This window comes from Condylura cristata, unplaced genomic scaffold, assembly GCF_000260355.1.
Source record: "Condylura cristata isolate star-nosed mole 26May11 unplaced genomic scaffold, ConCri1.0 scaffold00003, whole genome shotgun sequence".
In the NCBI taxonomy this organism is placed as follows: Eukaryota; Metazoa; Chordata; class Mammalia; order Eulipotyphla; family Talpidae; genus Condylura; species Condylura cristata.
The window spans coordinates 17,233,435-17,241,534 of NW_004567104.1; the positions used below are offsets into that span (position 1 = coordinate 17,233,435).

Sequence of the window (8,100 nt, forward strand, 5' to 3'; positions counted from 1 at the left end):
GATCTTCACAGCTGAATAGAAAAAGTGATAGGCATGCGCGCTGCTAACACCTTTCAGATGGACCTAAAAGGTGACATATTCAACCCTCTGTGAATTCATATAGAAGCTACAGCCAGGCTCAATGAATAAGATCAACAGCCCTTGTTAAACTGCCCTCTGTTTAGAGAACAGTGGAGACTATACTGAAACTATTCAGTTTTATGATATGACACCACACTACACTTTTTTTTTTTTTTTTTTTTAGAATAGAAACATGACCCAGATTGAGACTACACTAGTGACTCTAGCAGGTCTGGCTGAAATGACAGGATTCCATACATTCATTGACTTTGAAACTAAGTAGGCAGAAAAACAAACAAGACATTTTGATGGTGGGAAATTAAATCATGCCAAAGTATAGTTGGTTTGCAGATGGCAAAAAAACAAATGTACCAGTCAGGCAGTTCTGACAGCCTATGGGACTACCACCCATCTTTCTGATCCCAAAATGCAAAGCGATCAGCTTTTTGACCAGATCAGATTAGTCTGAAGATGGGCAGTAACAAAAAGAGGGATGTTAAGCAGGAATGTTAGCATCAGGTATCAGAAGAGACATCTACAATCAAAGCTAACATTACAACCATTGAACAACTTGACAGTTTCTATATAGGTGAGTACCAACAAAATTTCTTGCCAGAAAGGAATGTGTATCTATAGACTAGGCAGCAAATACATGATCCCAAATACTGTGCTACTCTGACAGAACCTGTCATTAGCAACAGAAGCCAACGAACAGGAACAAATGGGTCAGAAATCAATGACAGCAAATATCATGGTGACTACCAAGATGACTATCCTAGAGATGTCCAATAAGTTGGAAATCACACAGCAGAGCACAGTATTTAACCCATTGTTTTATTGAGTACAAAGTGAACTACCTTAAGTAATCTTTACCTTGATTTTTTAAAATATTGGTATGCTTATTATAGAAAAAAGAAACTTTCCAGACATAGAAATATTCTATTCCTTTTTATTCCTCCTCCCTAAATAGTTGCCTTTTGATGATGTAATACTCCAATCCCATAGTATAGTTTACATGTAAACTTAATCTGAACCAATTCTAAGATCTATGCATTTTTACAATTTCTTAAACTGGTATTTTCAAACAAGAAGGACTTCCTAAAAGATATGAAACAAAAAAAAATCAAGGTAAAAATTACTTAAGGTAGCTCACTTTGCACTCATATAGTATCTATATGAAAGACCAAACTCTAGCCCATAGCTAAATGTAGTCTTTGCCAATTAAATTTAAGTACACCATTATAGAAATTTATAATGTGTTTACAGTATTTTCTAGAAATTGTAAAACATCATTTTCGCTATTAATTTATGATTATACCTGTACTCATTCTCTTATCAAAGCCTACCAGATCTCTGCAGAATGCTATTAGTCAAGGGCTATGCACAAAACTTCCCTAAGAAATTGTAGGTTTGTGCATTGGGGGACACTGAACTTGCTCTTCAGTGTGTGCTAGTATAGAGCTACTATATTTTCTTCAACTGTACCTATTGTTGCATTTCTCAGCATAAACTTCTTTCATTGTTATTTATATTTTTGAATGTTAAAAAGTACTTTTTTTCATGCCTGTAATATATGACTTAAATATAAAAATATAAATTATGAGTGATTTGAAATTTTGAGTAAATTCATTTATGTGCAATTTATTTTCTTTAAGATAGATGATGGGAAATATAGTAAAGAGCAAGATATCAGTAAGTGGCATTCATCCTGTTATCATCATCATCATCACAATCATTTTCCAAGCCTACCTTATTCTTAATTGCTTTGTGTATTCATTTAGTGTGAGTGCAGTATGATAAAAATTGTCATAAAAAATAAGACTAACTAATGGAATTTTCTGGTTCTTTCTGAAGAGTTATGTATTCTCCAGCTGGTCCCCACACACTGCAGTTTACCCATTCCAATTTGTGAATATATCTTTTTTAAACCTCACACCTCAGTATCTATTAACCAGAATTGTGTGAAGAATAAAACAGTGTTGTATCTGTTAGTTTCTTTGCCAACAAAAACAATTTACCAGGAAATTTTTCAAGAGACTGTGGAATACAGAAATATTTTGACTCATTCACCTTTTCGCAACACTTAAATAATAAGCAAGGAACAAGAACAAAATCAGATGCAAGTGGTTGAGGGAACAAGTGGTTTTGGTTTTAGCATCATGGTCGACCCCACTCTAAAGTTATAAGTTGAGAATAAGTGCTTTGTGAGGCTGCAACATAATTCATTTGATAATTTTAAGTATGAAATCTAGCTGACGCAACACCACAATGATAAGCAGGAGTCATGGGGCAAGCTGCACAATGCCGGATGCTGCTGAACAAGCAAGCCTGGCCTTTTTATTGATAGAATAATTATACAGTAACAGTCATGTGGTATAGGAGGGCAGCAGAAAAAGATAGATGAACCTAAAGAATGTGTCTTATTTTCTAAGGCTTCAGGGGAAATGAGTCTGCGGACCAGATAATTTTTATTTGCTTGACAACCAAGTGTTGAAACCATACCCAGCTCCTGGCCAGCGTTCTAATCTTATCAACAAGGCATTCCACTGATCAGCTTCTGGGGCCCCTTGTTATACATCAGTCAACAGCCACAGGGCATTCCTGGTCATACCTCATGATGCATACTTTTTCTAGGATGATCAAGCTTTCTGCTCTTGATTGATGTGAAAGGTACCTTGTAAGGTTTGGATATAACTGATTGATCACACAGTTCTGACTTTGTCTAGGAATGCTGAACTGCACGTGTTAGGGTCCAAAATCGCCTGGCTGTTTCCCCGTGACAAAGAACAGGACCAGAGATGCACAAGCAAGCAGAGTTTATTAAGCCAGCTAGCTGAGGCCACACAGGGAGAGCAAGACCCAGAACATAGGAATGCCAGAGAATATATAGGCCCTTATCGGCCGTTACATACGTCATAGCCGGTGCAAATTCAAAGAGTAACAAGCTTCACAGCACTCAAGGATGGGTTTCTAAGAACAGACATCTCAGTCATGAGTCAGGAGCTGATATCTCTAGTTTCAGCCAGTTCCAGGAGCTGGCACCAGGAATGCTATCTGCCTGCCCTCCTTTCTGGGCCCAGGGTGAATCTGAGACCCAGACAGGGGGGCCTAGGGGCCTAACCCAGGTAACAAAGAATGGAGGCAGAACAGGCTGTTTCAATCTAGCAGACCCACATCTAGAGTTGCTGATTACAGAGTTCAAAATAACTACATGAAGGGGAGACCTACTGGGAAACTGAAAATCTGTAGGTAAGTTCTTGAAATAGTTTAAAGTAAATTCAACTGAACGTCCAGTACATTATCATTTAGATATGTATGCGACTTCTATTCTTAATTTCAAAAAATACTTAAGAAAAGTCACAAATACTCAATTAGAAACAAGAAAAGTGGCCAAAAAGAGTGATAGCTGTTACTATAACAACTTGAGTTAATTAATGAAGTTAAGAGCATTATGGTTACTCTAGATTTCCTGACAGCTAAAAAAAGAAAGAAAGAAAAATTAAAATATACAAGCCCAGTAATAGAAATATTAATTTCTTTCTAATTTTCTTATTGTGTGATAGAAGCCATACTAGACAATTATTTAAAGTCTAAAATTCCACTGAGCACTAATGATAAGGAAAACTTTATGACATATATCTAAAAATGAGAAACACCATGTTATACTTGTGTTAACTTTAATAAATTAATAAGTAGTCAATAGTTTCATCTTTAAGAAGTTAAAAAAGGGCCCTTCCTGGTGGCGCAGTGGGTTAAAGCACTGCACTAAGAAGCTTAAGCCACTTCCGCATGAGTTCAATTCCCGCCTACCCCGGAGGAGATCCACACGGCGTGGCAGACCTCTCCTGACCGGCCTGCTGCTCCCCTCAGCAGTGTACTTCGCCGATCTGCCTGTTCTGCTCCCCACTCTGTTCCTGGTGAATCCTCTCACCCTCTGCATCTCTGGCCTGTACCCCAGTTCTGTATGAATAAATAAATAAATAAATCTTTTTAAAAAATTAAAAAAATAAATCCATATTATTAACATAAAAAAATATTTTTATTTTGCCCTAGCAGGTGACTTGATCCTTTGTACCTTATAAGCGAGTCAAAGAATTTCAATATTCTTAAAAACTTTTATTATTACAAATTTTATTATAAAAATTGTCTTTTTCCATGCCAAGTTCCCACTGAAATTAACAGGATAAACAAGTATACTAACTTTGTAAACTAAAAGTAAAAGTTGTGCATATGCCTGAAAATTAAAATTTCTAGTAGCTACAAATCAATAGTCTGACTGAGGAAAGCACTCAGGGGCTGACACAAAATTCTCCATTGTAATGATACTATGTATTCAAGGTAAAAGTCAAAGGAATCCTGAGGACACCCCTAGCACCAGTCACCTGCCAGCTCAAGACTTCAGTATGACAAATCTGACCAATAACACTGAGATATTAAAGTAATATTTGGAAGTCCTAACATTTTCTGTGAATATTCATGATCAACCAAAACATAGGGGAGATATTCAATGAATAAATAAGTGATTATGAAAAAAGATCATGAATAGCACATTGGACACTATAAAATTCAAAATTAAAGATTAAGTTCAAGAAACTTTCCTATAGCTAGGGAAAGGCAATAAAGACAATAAAAAGAAAATATAAAGGATCTAACTAAACATCAATCTATAACTATCAACAATTATTTATAGAAACAATAGGAGTAAATACAATACTCAAATAATAGTGAAAACCCTTCAATGCAATTGAAAACAAAATATGTTTCAGGAAATAGCGTCATTTACAATCATCTGATGACTTCAAAGAAGGGTTTTGGACATGTTGGATAATAAATAATGCCAGGAAGCTATAGTACCCTGCTCAAGGAATATAACAAAAAAAAAAAAAAAAAAGACATTGAGACTAGTAAACTTGTAGGAAGCATTGCCTGGAGCCAATGAAATAGAGAAAAGAAGGTAATTAAGTGAAAGAGGGAAATGTTGTGAATATTTGAGAAATAAAAAATTATATATTTAACATTAGATAAACATTTTTCTTCATTTTTTAATTGAAAATAAGATAGTTTTTATGACTCTCTAGTGCTTTGGGGGTGTAGTTGGTACTAGGCTCATATCCTGTTCTATGGTTAGTGTTAGGCAAGAATGAAGGATTCTTTGGTATATAAATCACACCTAGACTATATAAGGAGCTTTCTCACTCTGAAAAAAAAAAACTTTGATCTAAAAACTCAAAATATACATCATACTTCAGATAAACTAACTGCAAAAAAATCACATATGTAGGTCAATTCAATTGGAATATTCAACTTTCAAAAGAAAGAACCCTGTAAGCTCTGACAGAAAAAGAAAATAAATTATCCGAAAGGACAAAGTTAATCTGATCCCACACAACATTAAACAATGGAGTAACAATAACATGACTTCTACATATTACCTAGGTGGGAAGGGATGTGTCTGAAGAATAAAAGAAGTAACCAAGATTTTCTTGGCTAGAAACAAACCTATGTAAAATACAAACCCTTACACAGGAGGTAATTACGAGTCACAATAGTCTGAAAGGCTTAACTGGAAGTGTTAAGTTTCAAATATTGGCTGTATTTGAAATACTATAGATATTTCTAAGATATGGAGAAGTGGTCTAAGAGATACGTCATGTGAGCAGTATTGTTAGAAAGCTAAAAAAAAAAAGGAAAGACAAAACTTGCACATTAACATAAAAAATGGGGGTCAGCTGAGATTTATGAAAAGGAACTGCCATGAAGGAAATAGTTTCTCAAGATTAAGTTGTCAAGAATGGAAAAATTCAGTAAAACCTGAGGCCCAGAGGACAATGCAAAAACTTAAGATTTGAGGCAACAAGAGCCCAAGCCAAGGTGGTAACAATGGGAGTATTTAAAAAGAAGTACAATTGGGAATGGTCTTGACATGAGATCTCTTGGGTTAAGTGCTAGTATATACAGTGAAATATAGTATAGCAAATGCAGCAGTTAGGATACAGGGAAGGGATAAGAAACTGATAAATGTTTGAACTTTAAATTCTTACTGAATAATTGAATTGAAATTTGTTCACTTGAGAAAAAAGACTAGAAAAGAAAAACTCCTATTTTAGTAAACTAGCAACAAAATAGTCAATAAAAAAACTATTGATTTTTTCACAGTAGAGATATCCAACCACTTTGTGATAATTTTATTTGAAAAAGGTAGCTACTTCTGTCTGCCTGTGACTATGCAGGTGTGTCTTTTCAAAACCCTTTCCCTTTGCAAAGTAGCAACGGCAGCTTCCTGCCACCTGTGTGACTGTAAAGGCGCCTCTGGTTTTCTTTCTCCTTTTCCTAATAAATCTGTCCTTCCAAACTTTAAAAAAAAAAAAAGAAAGAAAGAAAGAAAGAAAAATGTAGTAACTGGTAGGAAAAGTGACAATACTTTTACAAATATAGGACTGTGGTAAACTAAAATAATTTTCTAAAGAAAGAATAGGCAAAGGGCCTTCCCTGGGGTGCAAGAGGTTAAGTTGCAGCACTGTGAAGTTATCTGCAGTCACTGCAGCACAAATTGGATCCCCAGCCAGGGAGCTGACCCATACCGCACAACAGACCTCTCTCCTGTCTCATCCAGTGCCCCCTCAGTAATGTATTTCAGAGTATCTGCCTGTTCCGCTTCCTGCTCTGTCTCTGGTGAATCCTCTCACCACTACACCTATACACACACCCCTCTGGCCTACACTCCAGTTTCTTGCATACATAAATAAATGAAATAAATCTTAAAAAGAAAGAAAGAATGGGAATACTTAAAGGCATATATGAGAGTTATATACAAGGAATTATGTGAAAAATTTCAACAAGGAAATAGTAGTTACCTGGGGAAAACATATTCAGAACAGAGTTCATATAAAGGAATTTAATTTAGTTGCCAGAATTATTGCTAAATTACCTAGACAGAGGTTTCCAGGAAAAGTGACTTGAAACCAGTTACTTTGATCAGATGCCAAGTGGGAATGAGAGGTGCTCTGGATACTTCTTTATGGAAAGGTCTGTGGAAGCCAGCACTATTAAAGAAAGTGATGCGGGTATTCTACCCTTTTAAATTTCAGTTGATAGGTAAGAGAGAAGAAACTACTATGAAGAGAATGCTAAGATTTAAACATGAATGACTGGAAGAATAATGATGTCATTAACAAAATTACAAAATTTTAGGAAGAAGTTTGGTTCGGACAGGAACATGAGTTTAAATTTAAACACACTGTATGTGAAATGGAAGCAGAATATCCAAGTGGAAATGTACTGCCTTGGATTGGAAATCCAGACATGGAGTCCATATGCCAGGACTTTAGGGGAGCAATAGTTCTGGAAATCAGTTTCAGAGGTAGATATTTAAATTCATAGAATTATAGAGGGGAATAAAAAAGTAAAGAAGAAAAATGTCAAGTTAAAAACCATGAGAAAGCTCCACATTAACAGAAGAAATAGTATTTTACAAAAAAACTAATCAAACATTTAATCAAACATATTAAAAGAAACAGAGCAAAGACATCAATATAGAAAACTATTAAGCATGCACATGGGTGGAGATAGTTAAAAATATACTGAAAGGGTCAAAAAGAAAGATTTGGAGGTAAAAAATCTCACTATATTAGTTTAAATCTAGATACCACTACTATAACAGAGACCCAAATTAATAGTGATTTACACAAAATAAGCATTTGTTTCACTTTGCACTGTAATATGGCGTTTTACAGAATTCAATTCATTATATTATTCCTATTATGATACTCTTGTCTATATAGTTATTGATAACCCTTCACAGTATTCACATTCTAAGACATACAGAAAAAGGGAAGAAAAGAGGCTAGACCCAGAAATGGCACACATCACTTCCTTCCAAATCTTACTGACTAGAAATTAGTCCTCTGATTGCAGAAACATATAGCTGAAATAAAGTCTGTAGCTGAGTTGTCATACACATAATTTAAAATTCTGTAATAATGAAAGAAGTGTGAACTTCAGTCTTATTTAGATGACCATCTCTATATTCCTATAGAACTG

The 8,100-nt window shown here is 35.1% G+C and overlaps 1 pseudogene; it reads left to right on the top strand.

Annotated features, from left to right (window-relative positions):
• Nucleotides 1–253: 253 nt before the first annotated feature.
• LOC101627298 lies at nucleotides 254–852 on the top strand (annotated as a pseudogene).
• The last annotated feature ends 7,248 nt before the right edge of the window (nucleotides 853–8,100 follow it).